General features: G+C 38.4%; 1 protein-coding gene and 1 long non-coding RNA gene across 2 annotated transcripts in view; one reads left to right on the forward strand and one right to left on the reverse strand.

Annotated features, from left to right (window-relative positions):
• GASK1B (golgi associated kinase 1B) overlaps positions 1–5,009 on the reverse strand; it is a 58,151-nt gene extending 53,142 nt beyond the window's left edge. The window contains exons 1-2 of the mRNA XM_055111971.2: positions 3,965–5,009; positions 2,760–2,838 (exon numbers count right to left, since the gene is read on the reverse strand). The gene's annotated coding sequence lies outside the window, so the exon portion shown is untranslated. The remainder of the gene's footprint in view (positions 1–2,759; positions 2,839–3,964) is intronic.
• LOC134730297 (uncharacterized) lies at positions 1,570–20,143 on the forward strand. Its single transcript, XR_010112053.1, has 3 exons — positions 1,570–1,637; positions 19,376–19,458; positions 19,677–20,143. It is a non-coding gene; the product is annotated as an uncharacterized LOC134730297 (long non-coding RNA).

A 20,143-nucleotide genomic window follows, 5' to 3' on the forward strand; every position in this document is an offset into this window, starting at 1 on the left:
CACCCACGCCCACCTCCCCAACACTATGGATTCAAGCACCGGAAAAGAAGAACTACAGGAAGGCACTGATGGAGATATTTTCATACATTATTCTGTGCAATATCAAAGCATCAGCAGCCATTGGCTTGCAAGGTGAGGAAATATGATGCAGGGTCAGGGAGCATCTCATCCTCTCCATCACCTCTCCGGTATTGCAACTTCTGGAGCACGGGTGGGTAGCTCCCATGGTGTGTACTTCATGGTTACCGTAGAAAACAGCAACAGCAGCAGGTGCAGCAGTAAGTTACCCATAAGTAGCTGCACAGAGAGAAGACATCCATGGGAGAGGCTTGTGTGTGTGGTAACCAGAACTGCCTGGGTTATAAGTATATGAACTACAAGACTAGGCATCCCTAAGACACAATAAGTGCTTTTTGGAGCGGTGCTGGAGTTCTTGTTCTACACAGGAGAGGGTAAAAGTCAGTGCAGTTCAAGTCAGTCCTGCCAAAGAATGCTCGGTAGCCATGGGCTAGTGAGACTTGGAGAAATGCACGTTGCACAACAGTTTAAAATGTATTGAAGACCTACTCAATGCTTGTCACTAAAGCTGGATTCTGTGGGGAGTATGCAATGTCTAAGGCACTGCCTGGACATTAACTGAATGAACAAATGCATGAATGAATGAACATATTAAGACGGTAAAACACATCCCAAGGCCAGTGGTTCTCAAAGTGTGGCCCTGAACCAGCAGCATCAGCTTCACCTAGAAATTTGTTAGAAATGAAAATCCTCAAAACCCACCGGAGACTTATGGAATCGGAAACTGGAGGACAGTCTTGTTTCAATACACATATTGAAACAAGCCCTCCAGGTGACTGCCCTAGTGAGAAGCCCCAAAAAGAATGGGGCAGGCCAGGAGGAAGACAGAAAGATGCCAAAAGAAGAAGGACAGAAAAGCAAAAAGTTGGGAGGTGATTCAAAACAATATTTGCAGTTTATTTAAGGTCATTCTATTCCTTTTGCCGTCTTTATGAGAGTTCCATTTCCTTCCTGATATTTTACCCTTTGGATCAAAAACACAGAATGTGTTAACATCACATACCCTGCCCAGCCACCCACTCTCACCTACTCAGCTCTATAGATTCAAGCCCCTTCTCAAAGCAAGTTCACAGCATGTAGAAACCGGAAAAAGAAGGAATTTGAGAGAGACTAGAGCTCACAGCCCATGGAATGAAAACCAGGAGCACCCATGGCTGGGTGTGGAGGGACTGCCTAAGGAAAAACGCCAGAGAAAAATCAATCCTCAACAGCCCATCACCAGTTATGAATCCATAAAGACTCCTTTTATAGTAAAATCACACTGTTTTCCAAAAGGCAGTCATCGGGTTCCCATGGTCATGTAACCTGTAGCATAGCCAAAAATTATAAGCCTAAAAGCTTTTGGTTAGAAGCTTGGAATGGGTTCCGAAATAAAAAGATGAAAAGATACCAAGGAGTATAACACAGGAAAAAAAATTGAATATTTTTATAAGAATGAACATGTCGTTCTCTAAATATAACACACTCCAATTATTTTTCCACAGGAAATGACCAGTGCTTTGGTTAAGAATGCACATTATACTGCAGTTCTTTGGGGAATGAAGCCACCCTTGACTGAGGTAATCATCAGTTCAAAGGCAACTCCTTGTTTTATCTTTGCACTAATTGCTTAGAGAAATAACCAGACAATATAATTTATGACAACAAATCTGCATTTAACTGAGTTAATGAATTTGTAAACAAAAAGATTCCTATCTCAGGTAGGTGCTTTTGGCAAGATATTTAATTTTGCCCAGTTTCCTCATCTGAAAAGCTAAGAGCATTATATCTAGTACAAAGAACGGTTCTAATAATTAAATTGGATGCTGTATGTAAAACACTTAGCACAGTGCTCAATATACTGTAAGATGTAATTGCTTATTCATTATTTTCTCTTTTCTTGCAAGGATGATACTAATGGCTAGGCACTCTCTAAAGAGATGTAAGACACTGTTGGTAAGACTCCTTGACCAACACATGATTTCAGGTTCAAGAAAAAGTTGTATTATTAAGTTACTAATGCAGCAAATTATCCAGAATTTGCGTCACTATCTTCTTTTATACTTAACAAAAGACTTAAAATATAATCAGGACTGTAGTCTGCATGCTACTTTGGATTCAAATCTTTGGCAATTTTTGCCTTTGAAATTTAGAACTAGTCTATGGTAACCTATATGAGGCTATAATGAGGTAAGTCATGGCAATGTAATTGAAATGGGGGGTATCATAATTGAATACTTGTTTTACCTTTCTTAATAATGGCATCAATCTCATAGAGCTGGTGTGAGGACTAGATGAATTAATACATGCAAGCCCTTACCATGCCAAAAAAAAAAGTCAGCTTTGTCATTATCAGGTGGGGAAAGACAGACCTTAGAAATATTCATTTATCACGGTCAAAAGGAGATTCAGAGTTGGTCATGCCCATTTATACTTTGATCAAGGGAGAGGTCACCCAATTATTGAATGGATTTAGTCAGTTCTCCTGGCAGGTATCTCCTTATTATGGAGAAACCTGTAATCGCTTATTAGAGACCGAAGTATTTGTTGTCATATCTTTAGACTCCTCTATTATTCTATTTTTTTCATTTAAAATATTTTTGGAGCAACTATCATGTGAGAGACATTGTGAAAACACTTTGGAAGTAGCAGTTAAAATGATATACAATGGCCTAGCAGTCAAGGGACTTCTAGGATCCTACCTTCTAGGCTGGACTCCCTTCTCAAAATTTCATTTCTATCCTGTTCTCCACCTTCTTCCTCATCTGCCACCCTGAGAACCTGCCCAAACCGAACAGAAATGTGTTTCAGGTCTCAATTCTTCCCATTGTATCTGTCTCAATATAATTAAGTAGACCATGCCTACTTACCTCAAATATGTCAATTCTAATCATGCTAAATTTGTCTACCAAGTGACAGTATTGGACTGCTTTGGGTAGTTTTATAGATAATTCATTTTCATTGATAAATAATTCACCTACCAATCTGTCATAAGTTTCAAACTGAACCAAAGCTTATTTTCACTTATTCAATTATTGAATCATGGAAAAAAAGACATTCTTCTTTTCGTTAAATAAGAAAAAATGCTTTACAATTAATTGAATTTCAGCTAACAGGTGGATAGATTTCTTTCTAAAATATATAGCTTTGTAAAATAAAAAAGTTTAATAAGTTGAGTTTGGAATTTCTGCAGCCAAAGCATATAAGTGTCTGAGAGGCTTGGTGAACATAAGTTCATCACGAAACATTTTTATTTCTTTTCAAGTTTTCCACAGAGAGCACAATTCAAAATTAAAATGTATAACTTTCTGTTTCAAGCAGTATATATTGTCAGGCTGGAAACTCTCAAAGGCCATCTTACCTAAAACCTAGACCCAGAATAAATAAGGAAAAAATGCATATAATCCATTGTTTACAAATTTCCTAAAAATGAAAGATTCTGAAATTTAAAACTTCCATAAATGACATCAAGGTATCTGCGGTTAATATTAGAAATCACAAGCATACAAAGAAAAAAAAAACACAAAGAGAGAGAGAATTTTTGGAATTATTTGAATCCAAACATAAATATAGATAGATAAATATAAACTGTTTAAAGGACGACAAAGGGAACATGCAACAAAAGGTTTTAAAAATGATTGGGTACACATTAAAAAGAAATCTTAAAATAACATTTAGAAATGATAAAACTGTTCAAATTAAAATTCACTGGATAAAATGTTGGGCCCTGGAGTCAACAGTGTAGCTTACATTTAACTAAACCTCCTACCAAAAATAAGTTTTAAAATTGGAAAAATATATATATATATAAACAATCTTCTGAAGGCATTGGAGAGCCAGTGCAAGTAATATTGAGCAGCTAGAATCCTTGAGAAAGGGAAGCACACAAGATGTATTCAACATTCACCTCGGAATTTTCCTGGGGGCATTTTCCAAGTTGTGGTGAAGGCGAAAAGAGCCCAAGAAGAAAGCAGGAGTCTCACACATCAGAGGAGACAAAGTCTGGCGTTTCAGGACGCCAAAGGAGCTGTGATTTGAGGAGCAAACTATTGAAAAAGACAGGAAGCTAAGAGAGTGTCCCCAAATCTGCATCCTAATTTCCCTCAAATTGTGGGTAAATTTCTGACTTGTGCATGTACAAGGCAAGCCTTCAAGATATGTAGTGGGAAACAGCAAACAGAAAGCTTGAATGCTGAGCAGAGATTTCAGCAGCTGAACGGCACTGAGGAGTTAGAGATTAGAATTAAATCCAGAGGGAGCGTGCTAAACCTAGGTCCAGGACTTGGGCAAAGCTACTTTCTAAGATTAATGGTCACATCCTGTAAGTAGCAGATTAAAAAGGTCAAGTATAACAAAGCTTAAAACTAAGTCTCAACTGGATCAAAGTCATTTACTGAAGTGCTTTATAACTAAAAAACAAAAACAGCACTTTCGTGGGAACATCATACAGAGAATGTACAGTATGCTATCTATATTCTGAAAACCGACTGAAAATTATAAAACATGCCAAAAATAACAACAGCAAATGACCAACACAGACGGAAAAGGGGGGAAATTTAGAAATAAATTAAAAAAAAAAAACAAAACCCAGGCTCCATCCTTCAGGAACTCGAGGAGACCTGCATGCAGCTGCTGTCACTGCAGCCTGAGCCTAAGCCTGACGCATCAACTCTGCGTCACTTCCTGTGCCTGCACGCGCGCTCCGACTGCGTGCCCGATTTCCGAGCTCTGTGCTTCTGGAGCGCCCGGCTCTTGCAGCTCACGAGCCTGGGAAGCTACCTCTATCCAAAGGCCTTTTTCCTGTGCTGTCTGCGCAAGCTGCCTTCTCCCTGCCTGCCCACAGGAGCATGACCAAGGTGGTAGGCTGCCAGTGGCCATCTCCATAAAGGCAACTGAAAGTTTCATACTGGAAGCTCTTTGGCTGGCACTCCCACAGTTCTGTGAAATAAACTTACTTAAAGCTCTATGAAGTATGAAAACTTTGCCCTGCTCTTTGACTTGCACAAATTTTGTTTGTATGGTACGTTAGAAGAGAGAAAAGGATGGCTTGCGATGGCATTATTAACTAATGGGGCACTGCAATTTTTACCAGGAGATGAGCTATGCTTAGAAGACTCAGACTTTTTAGAAAATCATTTCTCCACTTAAGAAAAAAAAAATTGAAGGAAGGCAAGAAATTTCACAACATAGTGATAAACAGTCACCATCTTTATAGTATCCATGTAACTATTCAAAAATAAAACATTTTTCCTAAGACCTATATGGTAAGTCAGTAGATAAGAGGCTTTTGTAAAATGCTACTTATTGGTAAGCTGACTTATATGAAGTAGTCCTAATGAATAATGAGGGTTGACTAGTCTTGTTTGAAACTGTGCCTGTGAAAGTTATAGCAGTCTTATTTAAAGTGTATTATGGTGCTCTCTTGCTTAATTGAATCTTTAACATTGTAGTCTGCCACAACTGTAAAGTATTAATGATATTATTACCAAAACAAGAAAAAATTATTTTATTATGTCAAGAGTTTAAATAAGATGTTCTGCTGCCATTGTTCTAACTGTCCAGTGTATTAACACTCCTTGATGTGCTCAGAAGGTGGATCCATGAATTCCTTAGACTTTCTGCCAGAATTAAAAAGTGTCTGATTAAATGGTGAACAGTAAGTAGACTGAGGCAAATTTCCAGTGATGTTGTCTTTTTTTTTTGCTATGCCTTTAGCTTGAGGATTACAACACAATTCTGTTTAAAACCAAATGGCATTAGTTCTTATCTATTCCCCAGATTGGAAATCTATTTTAAGTCAATATTTTAAAGAAATATGAAGCCATAACAAAAGCTACCATTATTTTTGCTCTGAAGTGCTAGTTAATGAATGCAAAGAAGATAGAGAGATTTAGAACTATTCATCATTTAATGTTTAATGAAATTTATTTTCAGTATATTTTATATGGGGTTTTTTTTACCTCCTCTAAAGAGGAATAATGTTTATTGATTAAAAGTGAAAAATAATGGTTTAGACACCAATTCTTTTTCAAGATCTTTGACTATATTACGCATTGTACAATGGATTTTATTCTTCATGAAATTTTTTAGTTTCCCTACCAGTAAGATAGAGATAATGACTTAGAGAGAGTTCTACAGGAGATTCAGACTTTAAAATACTTAGATTGATCGATAAAAGAAAGTAAAGCAAAAGATAAGGAGTGGGAGAATTTCAATAGAAAATTAGAAGCTATAAAAAATCAGTGGGACCAGGCACAGTGGCTCATGCCTGTAATCTCAGCACTTTGGGAGGCCGAGGCGGGTGGATCACAAGGTCAGCAGTTTGAGATCAGCCTGACCAACATCGTGAAACCCCATTTCTACTAAAAATACAAAAATTAGCCAGGCATGGTGGTGCGCTCCTGTAATCCAAGCTACTCAGGAGGCTGAGGCAGGAGAATCGCTTGAACCCAGGAAGTGGAGGTTGCAGTGAACCGAGATCACGCCACTGCACTCCAGCCTGGGTGAGAGAGTGAGACTCTGTCTCAAAAAAAAAAAAAAAAAAAAAATTAAGTGGACATTCTTAGTCTGAAATTTTTTAGAAATCTGAAATTAAAAAAAATTTATTTGGTTTTAAAGGCAGACAGAACAAAGCAGAACACGAGGTTTATGAAATTAAAAACAGGTCACTAGAAAATATTAAATATAAAGGCAAAGTATTAGAAAAATAAATAGAAAAAATTAAAACCAAGTGTTTAAGATATGTATTGGACACAGTTAAAAAATCAAACATAGGTGTAACTGGATGACCCAAAGAAAAGAGAAAGACATGGTGGCAGAACAATATTTTAAAAGATGATGATAGAATTTTCAAACTCAAAAAACGTATCAACCCAAAGATTAAGTAAGATCATTGAATTCAATACAAGATATGTACAAGGAAATTATCAATAAACACCTCATAGTTCACTTATTAAAAAAACAAAATATATACAATTGAAAAGAGAATTTATAAACTAAAAGGTAGGTCAGAAGAAAATACCCAAACGGATACACAGACAGTTAAGAGAATGGAGAATCCAGAAAGGGCATGAGAAACTTATCAGATATAATTAAAAGGTTTACTCAAGGTACAGAAAGAAAGGAGAAGAAAATGGGACTAAAACAATATTTGAAGAGAAAGTAGCCAAGAATTTTTCAGATTTAAGAAATGCTACAAACCTCCAGAAGGATAAACACATTCCCATTTTATAAGAAGCAAGCAATATAAAGTTTGGATAATTGAGGTTTCATTGTATTTTTATGGAATATTAGAACTGGAAGAGACCTAAGAGATAAACTAAATATAACCCACTGATTTTATAGAAGCAGCAGCTTGAGGGGCCTACCAGTGAATAACTTGAGAGTCAGACAGAATCAGAACTCTTAAATTCAAATTAAGTGATATTTTCACTATACAAGACTTTCTCTCCTATTTAATTTTCTTAAATTAAATCAACAGCTTTCTCAGAAGATATAGAGCATTCTATCATTTTAAATATAGATTTTCCTAAACTACTTTTTAAATCTTTCTTGTTGACTTTCATAATGTCAGGCATATTGATAGTGAGAAAGAGTAATGTTAATCACTTGTTCAAGGTCACATGTTAGAGGCAGATGAGGGACTAAAATTCAGGTCTCTGAGATTTCAAGTGCAGAGTGTTTTCCACATGTATTTTTTTTTTTTTAGATGGCATTTGAGCACTGCAACTGAAAGCAAAAACTACTGTTCTTTCACCTTCATTTTTAGCTTTAGCTATTATTTGTTGTGTGATCCATACAATTTTGTTTGTTTGTTTGTTTTGTTTTGTTTTGAGACAGAGTTTTGCTCTTGTCATCCAGGCTGGAGTGCAGTGGCATGATCTCGGCTCACTGCAACCTCCGCCTCCTGGGTTCAACCAATTCTCCTGCCTCAGCCTCCTGAGTAGCTGGGACTACAGGTGCCTGCCACCTCACCCCGCTAATTTTTTGTATTTTTAGTAGAGACAGAGTTTCGTCATGTTAAGCAGGCTGCTCTGGAACTCCTGACCTCAGGTGATCCGCCCGCCTCGGCCTCCCAAAGTGCTGGCATTACAGACGTGAGCCACCGCACCCGACCGATCCATACAGTTTCTAATCCAATTCTCTGTATTATGTGAAAGGGGGGTGGAGGAGTACAGGAGAGAATGGAGAAAGGAACTATGATTTGATAGTAAACATCTACCTTTTGTCTACCTAACATTTTTTCCTCATTTCTTCTAGTAATAGACCCCATCGCTGTCCTGGATGTAAGAATGAATACATGGCTAAGCTATGGCAAGAACAGTATATCTCCTTGTTAGGACAGCAATTGGCCCACAGTTGAGAACTTTACTCAAGGTTGGAATATTAGCCTTCTTCCAGGACTTTTACATTGAGAACATTTAATCTCTAGTCATGAAGCAATGAGTTTATGATCCCAGGAAGAGGGATGGTGCACATCATTTCAGCCAGCTTGAGAAAATGAAGTCACTGTTTAGAAAGATTCACAGGAGGAGAAGGAAGAGAATAATATAGATTAGAGCCTCTAGTTCGATGTTCCATCTTCCCTGTCCTTACCATAATTAATGTGCCAATAAATTTACCCTTTTGCCTAACAAGCTCAAATTGAGTTTCAGTCACTTTCATTTCAAAGATTTTTTATTGATGCAGAGATTTGTACAGATGGTCCCCAAGTTACGGCTCAACTTACAATTTTTCAACTTTACAATGATGCAAAAGCTACATGCATTCAATAGAAACCACACTTTGATCTTTTCCGAGGCTATAGATATGAGACGATAATCTCCCGTGATGCTGGGTGGCAGTAGTGAGCCACAGCTCCAAGTCATGTGACCATGAGGACTGAAAAATGATACTGTACTCTATCATGTACTATACACAATAAATTACATGATATATTCAACACTTTATTATATAATAATCTTAGGGTTAGATGATTTTGCCTGACCATAGGCTAATGTAAGTTTTCTGAGCATATTTAAAGTAGGGTAGGCTAAGCTATGATATTTGGTAGGCTAGGTGTATTAAATGTATTTTCAATTTAGAATATTATGAATATATAATGGATTTATCAAAGAGGTAAGTCTGGGAGTATTTATACTTAGAACTGAAATCTTGTCAATTACAGACTTTAAAATGTGGAACTTGCTGAAACAAGATGGCATAGGAACAATGCAAATCACTCCATCACCATCTGGGGGTACAATGTGCCTGTTATGTAATGGAGTAGTTTGAATAGTGCCCTCCAAAAATTCATATCCACCTGAAACCTCAAAATATGACCTTAATTGGAAATGGGGCCTTTGCAAATGTAATTAAGTTGAGGTCATACTGAATTACAGTGGGTCCTAAATCAAATGACTGGTGTCCTTATAAGAAGAGGAGGGGGCACACAGAGACACAAAGAAGAAGGCCATGTGAAGATGGAGGCAGAGACTGGAGTGATGCAGCTACAAACCAAGGAAGCCAAGGATTGTGAGAGCCGCCAGAAGCTAGGGAAAGGCAAGGAAGTATTCTTCCCTGGAGTCTTCACCAGGAGCATACCCCGCTGATACCTTGATTTCAGACTTTTAACCTCTAGAGCTGTGACAGAATAAATTTCTGTTGTTTTTAGCCACCCAGTTTGTGGTAGTTCCAGGAAACTGGTACATGTAATAACAAAACAGTTGGTTAAATCATTGCCTATTGCATTTAGGATTCAGACAACATGCCTGCTATGTCTGAAATTTTAGAAAATAGAGAAATAGGCAGATACTTCACCATGTTCATACTTCTTACAGATTGCAGGAAGATGCTGGAGAGAAATAAGCTTTAGTTAAAACCAACTCATCTGAAGAAGACTCAGAATATTCGACTCATAAAACAGGTGACAGATGTAGGTTTTGTGGGTCTGACAATCATACAGTTTGGAGCACCTTATTTAATTAAAAGAATACAAATTTAGATACTAAAGAGAATATTTACTTAGAAAATACATAAAACCAAGTTACAACATTTTAAAAGTTGATATATACCATAAACATCACAATTTCAAAAATTCCAGCCACAATGGAAAAACACCACTAGGCCTAAGAGTATAACCTTTAAGTTGGGGCAGCCCATTTGCTAATGTGCAGCCATGGCTGCTACTTTCTCCCCAAATGGGGAAGTGTAAGTAACAAGCACATGAGCTTAAGCTTCTTTAGGTTCATGATACATCCACCTCTGCATACAGCTTGCGTTAAGATAGGCCCATTTTGTCATTGACCGGCAATCCTAGACAGTTGGACAGTCAGGCACTATGCTGACAACAAAGCTGAATTTTCTGCCTTCACAATATAAGATGCTTCATGATCTTCTCTGCTCTCCTTCCTCCGAGATTGAGTTCATTGTTACCTCCTCTTTCTCCCTCTGATTTATTCTCTCCCTGTACCTCCAATAGTTACCTCTGCTTATTTGCAATATTACACTTATTTCATGACACTGACATTTGTTATTAGCTGTATGCTTTTTTTTTATTTTCAGGTGAGAAAAACACGAAAACCCAACTCAAGCTTCCACAAAAAGAAGCTTGTGATCTCTAGAACATATGGAGGTAGAGTAGGTTCATACAGTTCAGTCAGGTCTGGCTGTGTTTCTCTGTGATTCTCTTGGCATTGCCCTTGTCCAAGGGCTGGTTTCATCCTCAGGCTGATTTTCCCCCTAATCACAAGGTAGCTGCCTGAAGCAGCAGACCTTACTGCTCCCTCTTTTATGTTTAAGTAAAAAAGATTATAAGCATCCCACAGCCACTCAACATTTCTGAGCTTTGTGCAGAAGCCACTCTTAATAAAAGTGTGTCATATAGGTTTATGCCTTGGTTGCATGCTCACTGAAGAACCAATAACTATACAAAATGATTTTGAATTGTCCCTGGACTTGGCTATGGAATTGCCTGGCTGCTACACAGTGGGAAATGGTTAGATGTTGGGTATGCAAACAAAATGTCCATTATAATCATGGTGGATTCTCTTTTTATAAAACTGTAGATCCTAGAAGATAAAACCATGAGGTCCTGGAAGATAGAGACATTGTTGATTCACCTCTGTATCTTCAGGTCCTAACCTATGGCTGGCATATAATGAATATATCGACAGCCACCTGAAACAAAATAATAATTGATTCTCCCCAAAACTATTTTTGTCACCAGCCATTTCTGTAATTCTTAAAGAATATTATAACTGTAATAATCTCACTCTCCGTGGTTACAATTTTTATTAATTGCTTCCTGGGTCTTTCATTTGATTTCAATACATTGCTGATTATTTTTAGAGCTGCCATTAACACAGATTTCAATCACTGTCCTGTTTTCCCCTTGAGCAGTGAAGCGGTTGTCATGGAAACAGAATCCAGTGCCTCTTTCTCAAGCCTCGCATCAATGCGATTTGATGAGAGGAACTAACACTCTCTCTTGTACCTGTATTTTATAAGTCTGAAGATCTATTTCCTGTAAAAGATGCAAGTCATTACTGGGGTAAAGCATACTTGATGATGCAAGGATTTGACAGCTTGTCCAAAAAGATGTATCAGAGCTCTCATCTGGAAATAATGCCCTAATCAGTGTAAGAGAAAGGTTTTAATGCTTGAACTGACTAAAAATGTGAAGTCACAAGGTAGATTTTATTTAAAGGTGGGAGGAAGAATAATTTTAATTGGCACCACTCATACAGCACAAAGTCACAGACTAGTAGCCTTTCTCAGAGAGTCCTATATGGTGATTATGTGGGAAGAAGGCTCATTTCCCTCAACTCCACCCTATACAAAAAACTGGATTTGAAGTCTAATCCAGGTAGAGTGGGGGTAGGGGGAGGGAGTAACTTCCCAAGCATCTCTGGATGAGATAGCTCTGTCAGCCAAGGGAGAACCTTTGGAGAAAGTTGCTGGCCTAGGCCTCAGCTTCTGCACTTTCAATAGCTGGGGGAAGTGTATATTGGCTACATGGGCAACTCTGTAGTAAACGAACAGCATCAATTACATAAAAGTATAAAGGATTCATCACCAAATTTTTGTCACGTTCATCAGGCCTTTATGGAAACGATTCACAGGAGGGTCTAGTTACAGAAGGGTCTAGGACCAGGTCCTAAATTCTCAGCTAGGACAAATTTAAATAGACCAACCTTTAACCTTGTCAGCATGCTGGAATATTTTATTTGGTGGCTGGATGTGCTATGATGAAGTTTTCTATCATGTCATGAGATGTCTGCATAGAGTAGCCTGTATACCTCTGAGGGTAGCCTGGATTAACCCAAGGACATGGTCTAGGAGAAGCCAGGATAAGGCAAATAAAGATGACAAAGGGGCCAGGGGAGTTGGGATCGGGGAAGGTTATAATACTAGGGCCAACTATACCCACAGGGACCTAAAGCATACGGACCCAAGCAAAGCAGATGTAATGAATAGAAGAGCTACAGCCAAGTAATCATAAAAGCAGTATTGAATCCCAGAAACAAGCAGGTAACAATGAGCTAATATGCCAGAAACAAAACTGGAAAGGTACGTGTACAGACTGGAAAAGGATTAATAAACTGAGATCAGTATCAGAAAAAGGGACGAGGCAGATGATGAGGCTGGGCTGTAAGATAACAGTTGGGATCCTACCCAGTAGATTTCATTGCAGTAGATTTTTACCAGTACAATGTTTTAAAGTGGGCAGACAAAAGGCGTCTTTCTGGTTTTGTTTCATATTTTTATTATCTGCTTGCTTGGTTTACAATATGGCCCTATCAAGACTGTATTTTAAAAGATAGCAATCAGTATATCTGCTCTTGGTCTATGTATTCTTGGTCTCTGAATAAAAGGAAGATTATCCATGAGCTAGATCACAGCTGATTCTCCCAGTTGTCCTGGCTGCCACAGTTGTTTTTTTTTTTTTTCTTGCCTTCATGTCAGCCACATCCCAGCTTTTCCCAAGGAAATTTCAGTTATAGTTATAGGAGCCATCTCATCACTTTTCTAGGAGAAAATCAAGTCAGTGTTATTACAGGAGTTGGTTCCACATACCACCAGGTTTAGAAATATTTTTTGTGTCAAAACATGTACGGGCTTCCTAGCACCAAATACTGCTACAACAAAGCCAGACCACATTTGGCCTAATTTTAGGACTCAAGGGTATCCAAGGCTGGCAAGATCTATGCCGGGCACTTGGAGCTGTTTTCTTGCCTTCTTCATACTAGGCCTATTTCCAAGGGGCTGGGTACAGATCTTGTTTTCACTTGTTTTGTTTTGGACAAAATTCTTGAACTGCTCCTACGTGGACTCTTAGTTTTTGATCTGTACCACTTGAACCATATACCCCACCCTGCACCCCTTGCCCTCACTGTGCCCATTCTTGCTTTCTCACTCATTCTTGTTTTGATGGTCCTACAGTACTCCCCTCACTCACTCCATGGTAGAATTTGAGGAGGACTAGATCTGAGTGAGACAGTATTATAAAAGATGATGTCAGAGGAAAGCTCAGAGCTGGGCCAAAGCCTTGTAAGCCTTTGGAAGGACTTTGGCTATTACTTTTAGAAAAATGGGAAACCATTAGAGCAAGCTTGTCCAACCTGTGGCCCACAGGCCACATGCGGCCCAGGACAGATTTCAGCACAGAACCACACAAATTCGTAGACTTTCTTAAAACATTATGAGATGTTTCTGCAATTTTTTTTTAGCTCATCAGCTATTTTAGTGTTAGTATATTTTATATGTGATCCAAGACAAATTCTTCTTCTTCCACTGTGGTCCAGAGAAACCCAAAGATTGGAAGCCCCTGCATTAGAGGGTTTTCAGCTGAGAAGTGGACATGGTCTAAAAATAATGAAAAGGGATCACTCTTGTTGTTATGGTAGAAATAAACAGCAGAGGGAGCAAGAGTGAAAGTAGGAAATCCAGCACAATAATTCAGATTGACATGATGGAGGCTTGATCCAAGTTGTCACAGTAGAAGTACCAAGATGTGGTCAGATCCACGTATATATTTTGAAAATTGAGGGAAAAGGATTTCCTGACAGATTGGATATGGGGTATGAGAGAAATGATGGAGGCAAAGCTGACTCTAAGGGTTTGGGTCTGAGCAATTATTTAAAAACTTACATAGTGTTTCAGGAAATCATGATTGTGCCAGACATAATTCTAAGCACTTTACCAATCACAACTCATTTAATCCTCAAAACAGCCTATGAGATACATGCTACTAGAGTGCCCAAACTTGATGCACAGATTGCTTAAATGATTTGTGCAAGTTCCCAGTGAATGTTGTTGCCACTAATTGAGATGAATCAGTACAGGAGTAGAACAGATTTGGAGCAGAACTAGGAGCTTAGTTTTAGACTTTTTAAGGTCTAGAGACTACTAACAACCCACTTGTCCAGGCTCAGTCAACTTTTGCTTTCAGCTGGTATTAGTCCATGGTGTATACTTCTTACCTGCAGTGGTTATATCAGGTACTCTAGGCTGGCACCAGGGGTCCCACAGCTTGGTCATCCACTGAAGCTAGTGATATGCTGGTAAATGCGTAACAACCAGCCCTCCAAGGGAAAAGAAATCTAGCATTTGCTGAGTATTTGCTGATTTGGGTGGTGTAAATATTCACACCATAGCCGATTTTATACAACCACCATGATGTTACTGAAAATGGACGTTGGAAGAGATGCACACTCTCTGCCCTCCGCTGTAGTGTGCCAATGACTGCAGCCACTACAATAATTTTAAAGCCCTAGTTAATATCTAGAAATGGTATGTCAGGGCTCTCAAGTGAGAAGGAGAATTTATGGTTGGAGACATAGCCAAAGTAGCTGGGAAAAATAAGTTAGGTGCTTGAACTAGAGTTTTAATTATGTATGATAAAGGAAGTATAGACAGAATAAATTCAAAGAAATGGAATAATGGAGGGGCTGCATAACTATAGGAGAGCGAAATGGTTGGAATAGCCGATTCTGCGTTAATGTCATGAGGGTGGGGAGCAGACATGACTATGATGGAATCTGAAGAGATTTTAAAGTCAGGTCAGCCAATCAGAAGAAGTCTCAGAAGTAGGTAAAGGTGCAAAAATGACTTTTATTGCTCCAATCAGTGAGGAAAGAAGCATTTGAGAATTTCAATATCAGGCAGTAGCAGAAACATTCAAGTGTTTGCTAAATGACTGCTCCTACAAAACACCTGATCCAGGAGGAAATTTTAAAAATGTTTCCAATGCAGTGTGTCCAGGGCAGGTAAAGGAAAAGCTCCGTAAGTGATTTATGTATAATATAAGGTTTGGGAACCTGGTAAGTACCAAAGGCAAAAGGATTCAGGATATCAAGGAGTCCCAAGAGCAAATAAAGGACACCTAATGATAAGAGTAGAGTTTAGGGTCAGAACAGCACTGACTGAAAAGAATAGAATGAAGATGACACAGCAGTGACTTACATAGGTGGGATACATAGGTGAGAACTGATGCTGAGACCTAAACACCAAGAGAGAAGTTAAGCATGCTTAGCAAAAATTCAGAAAGGGTCCTGTACACATCACCAAGAAATTTTTTAAGTTTATTCTAAAGGCAATGGGTGCCAAGAGAAAATACCATTCAGGGAAATGACATGATGATTTACTTTTACAGTAGTGTGGAAGATAGAATGCAAATAAGCAAGACCGAAAGTAAGTGAACTAATTAAGGAGGCACATCATGCAAAAGATGATGAGAGTGTGAACAATGGCTGTGACAATAGGAATGGAATAGTGAGGCTGATTATAGAGCTATTTTAGAGTTAGAACTGACATAGCAGGATATCTGGATATGGATATCTATTGAATATAGAAGGAATAGGCAGAAATTAAGAATAATTCCCATATTTTTTACTATGGAGAGTGAAAGATAGAGAAAACTTGAGGAGGATTCCCACATTTTTAACTAGAATGATTCAGTAAGCAGTGTCATTCAGGGAGATAGGAATCTAAGAAGAAAAAGAGAGATGGGAAAATGTGTGTTCATCAGGACTCTTTATTGCAAATGAGAGGAAACTCAGCTGCCTTAGGCAAAAAATGACTTTTATTGCTGCACCGAATCCAAGAAAGAATTAAACCAACAAACAATGGTATAGTGGACTCTGGTAGCTATAGTGCTGTCTTCTCAGAATGTATTACAATATCCTTTATAGTAACTGTACCCTTCACTTCTCATGTTTTCTGTAAAGCTGTGTCTGACTCTGACTTATCCACAGACACAGAAGTAGCATATGAGCTGGGTCTAGCCAGAGTGATTGGTTCAAAGGTGGTCATGAAACCTAAACTACACCAATCAGGAGCCTTCATTAGACTTTTCCCCTAAAGCCTTTGTCTTCGGGGTCATCCTTTAGGAAGGATGAGAAGACACTGGAGCAGCTTGCAGCCATCTTCCTCAGCACCCTAGAAAAAGCATAACTGCATGAAGTCCAGTTGAGACTAATTCAAAAGCTAAAATAAGCAGAAATGGGAGATATATAAAAACAGAAAACTAGCAGTCCTGAAGTGCCACAAGCATAAATAGAGGCCTGGTTACTGCAGCTATTTGATTATATTAGCTACTTTGATGTCCTTCCCAATTATATAAGAAAATGAATACTTTTTTTCCTTCTTAGTATAGTTAGCAAGGGTATCCATAATATAAAGTACAAGATTCTTCATTAATACCTGTTGAAAGGATAGCCTACTGAGCCCCAGGAAAAACTAGATCTAGCCACCAGAATGTCACCAGAATCTAGTTATCTACCTTTCATCTGTACCTCTCTCTGGATGTCAGTTTTATTCTTTCTCACTGCAGACTTTTCATTCTTATAGTCGGAAATGTGACTACAAACAGGTCCCAAGTTTTACTTCTGATAGGTTTTATCTCCGAAGGGAACTGCCTTTTATTTTCTGTGCTTCCAATTTCAGATATTCTAAGGAAGGATTGTAACTGACCCATCTTGTGTTACATAATGGATCAAACAGTTGTAACTAGGGTCTTAAAATACTATGATTGGCTTAGCTTGGGCCAGGTTGACATTCCTGAACCAATCAAATGGGAGCCAGGGTGGTGGGCTCATGCAAGAAAATGGCAATGCTCATGGAAGCTGTAAAATTAGACCAGGGAGAGAAACAATTCTAAGAAGAATAGAGGTTCTATTTCCAGAAGAAGGACAAATGTAGCTATAAGTGCCTCTTGTAGGAAAGATGGTATTTTAAACATGTTGAATTTGAGACCCCATGCAGGGCCAAAAGGAGGTCAAGGAAATGCGGCCAGTTGAAATTATTACTCAAGCCTGCAAGAGAAAATTTATGCATTTATCTGATTTTGATTATTTCAGATTATAAATTTCAAATTCCATATATGGTTTTACCCCAAATTTACCTAGGTCTCTAGGTTTCAAAACAACTTTGCACATGTAAAATGATTATGCACTGTAATACAGTAGACATTGTCAATTAAGAGAAAGGGTTGTGAATCACAGAGGCAAGACCTTAGGAGAAAAAAAATCCTGATCTATGTTTCTCCCCTATGAGGAAAGAGACAAAGCTATGGACTAGCAGAGCCTGAAGACCCCAAGATTTTTGGTCTAAGAAACTGTAGTATTGCAACTGAGAAAGGGAAGATATGTCTAGGGCAGGTTTGGGGTAAGTTTGAGTTGTCTCTCAGACGTCCAAGTGGAGATACTGAGTAAGGTATTAGATATATGGGACTGGATTTCAGAAGAGTGATCTGGGAACTCCAAAATTAAGAGGTTAGGAATAAAAGGAAGAGCCATCCAAGGAGACTGATGAAGAAGCTTTGAGAGTAAAGGAGAATAACCAAGATAATTTGGTGTTCTAGCAGCCATGTGAATGCAAAACCTGAAAGAGAAGGGAAAAATCAATTGTGACAGATGCTGCTGAAGAGTGACACAAATAACGACAGAGAATTAACCATTAGATTTAGCAAACTGGCTGCGACTGGTGATTTTGACAGTTTCTATGCAGTAAGAAGAGCAAAAGGCAAGAGTTACACTTTAGCCACAAATGCCAGCCGACAAGGCAGAAATTAGATGGGTCATTGTCCTGGAAACTAGAGGATTTATGAGACATAGCATCTAACATCTTAGGACTCTGATTCATCTATGTTCATAATGTCCTGAAAGCCCCACCCCTTCCCTCAGACACAGGGACACTACCTGAGGGAGATAACTCGGGGGTTGGAGGGCTGTGTAATAAACTAAGCATTGTTTGTGTTTTACTTTTTGCCAAGGCAGACTATTGATAAAGCTTCTGCCTAAATTAACGATCAAACTAGGCTTTAAATCAAAGTTAATGTTTTTTCTTCTTACCAGCAGGTGTAGAGAAAGAACAAATCAACTATGACAAAACTAATAAAACTATATTTTATCCTCATGTTGGATGTGTTACCTGTGTTAAATCTTTAACCCTCATGTGGGTCAAATTTTTCTTATGTTTTCACTAGTAAACTTCCCATATCAATTCATAGCTTATGCTTGATAATTTTTTCAAGCATATCTGATTTTTTCTTACAATCATTAATATTTGACAACTCTTAAGCTGTATCTTACTGGTGATTTTGGTTCATGAAATTGAATAATATCCAGGTAAAATCCTAAAGGTAAAAATCAGGATAAGTTTGAAAATGGGTCATCCACCTGAAAAGTAGAAGAATAATGGGAAGAGAGTCAAAATGAGAGGACTCAGGAGCTAGAAACAAAAAAAGACAGAGAGAGAGAGAGAAGGGATAGTGGATGAAGCAGGCTTAGATAATTTTTGAAAGTGCATTTAAAAAGACACATTACAGTTTTCACCTTCTATAGATACTTATTTGCATGTGTATTTCAGATCTCATTAAAGTTTCAGAATAAGGTGCATATCTCACAATATTTTGGAAAGCATATTAAGAACTAATAACACAAGCACTGAAATCAGAGAAAATTTGGTTTAAGAACTAGCACTACCACTTATTAGCCACATGGATCTGAGCAAGTTACTCTTTGAGACTCAGAATCCTCATTCATAAAATGGAGAAAATAATAGTATGTAACTCACCAAGCTGTTCTAAAAATTGAACAAGATAATGCAGATAAGGCTCTTTTTGCAGTGCCTTCCCAAATAAAGGCTCAATAATTATTAGTAGTTATGGTTAGTGTTATTATAGATCATTGAGAAGTCTTTCTTTAGAAGCCTTTTCCATCAGTACCTTTTTTTTCTTACTTATTTCTCCAGCCCTCTTAGGGCCCTTGAAGAATCTCATCAATGATACTCTCACCAGCACCTTCAATTACCTTTCTCCTCTGTATTTTCACCACAGGTATTATTCCAACTCTCACCCTGTGAATCCACTGACTGGGGAACATTGTTTAAGAAAATCACATGGCTGTGCCAACAAGCAAGGTAGGAACGGCCATGTGGTGACCTGTGGGCTGAAGTTAAGTGTGGTGGTTTGATCATTGTGTAAGGTAGAATCAGAGCTGGATCTCAAAGAATGTTGACTTCATTTCTTCTTCCTTTTTTTTTTAATTAGTTGATTTGTTTGGTATATTTATTTACTTATATATTTTTTGCTTTGGGTTTTGGTTTTGTTTGCTTTAAGTTTTGGGAATTCCTTACAGGAGACACGGCACAGAAGACAGAGGCAGAAGCAGCTTTACTGAAAAACAGAGCATGAGTAGAACGACTTCAAATCCCATATGGCACCACAGTGAGAAGTAACTTCCTCTGAGCTTCTTAGAGAATCCAACAATGTCCTGCTTCCTTGGGGAGCTGCAGCCATGGGCACATGGGAATAGGGCTTCCACCAAGAGTCCCGTCAGTCACAGCAACAGGAGGTCTTCCTCAGACAACTTTGATGATAGTGGTTGTTAGCCAGAGCAAGCTAGAACCAGAAAGAAAAACTATGAAGATGCCACAGTGGGAGTCTGAGCACCTTGAGGCCTCCTGTTGGAGACTGGCAAACCTAACTGTGGGACACTTGGATGCTGAGTTCTGGTAAACACGCTGTGGGAGGCACGGTAATTTAGTCATTAACATTTAAAAACGATCTAATTCTATGTACATACTCTGTTGAAGACTTCTTCCA

Source organism: Pan paniscus, chromosome 3, assembly GCF_029289425.2.
Source record: "Pan paniscus chromosome 3, NHGRI_mPanPan1-v2.0_pri, whole genome shotgun sequence".
Lineage (NCBI taxonomy): Eukaryota > Metazoa > Chordata > Mammalia > Primates > Hominidae > Pan > Pan paniscus.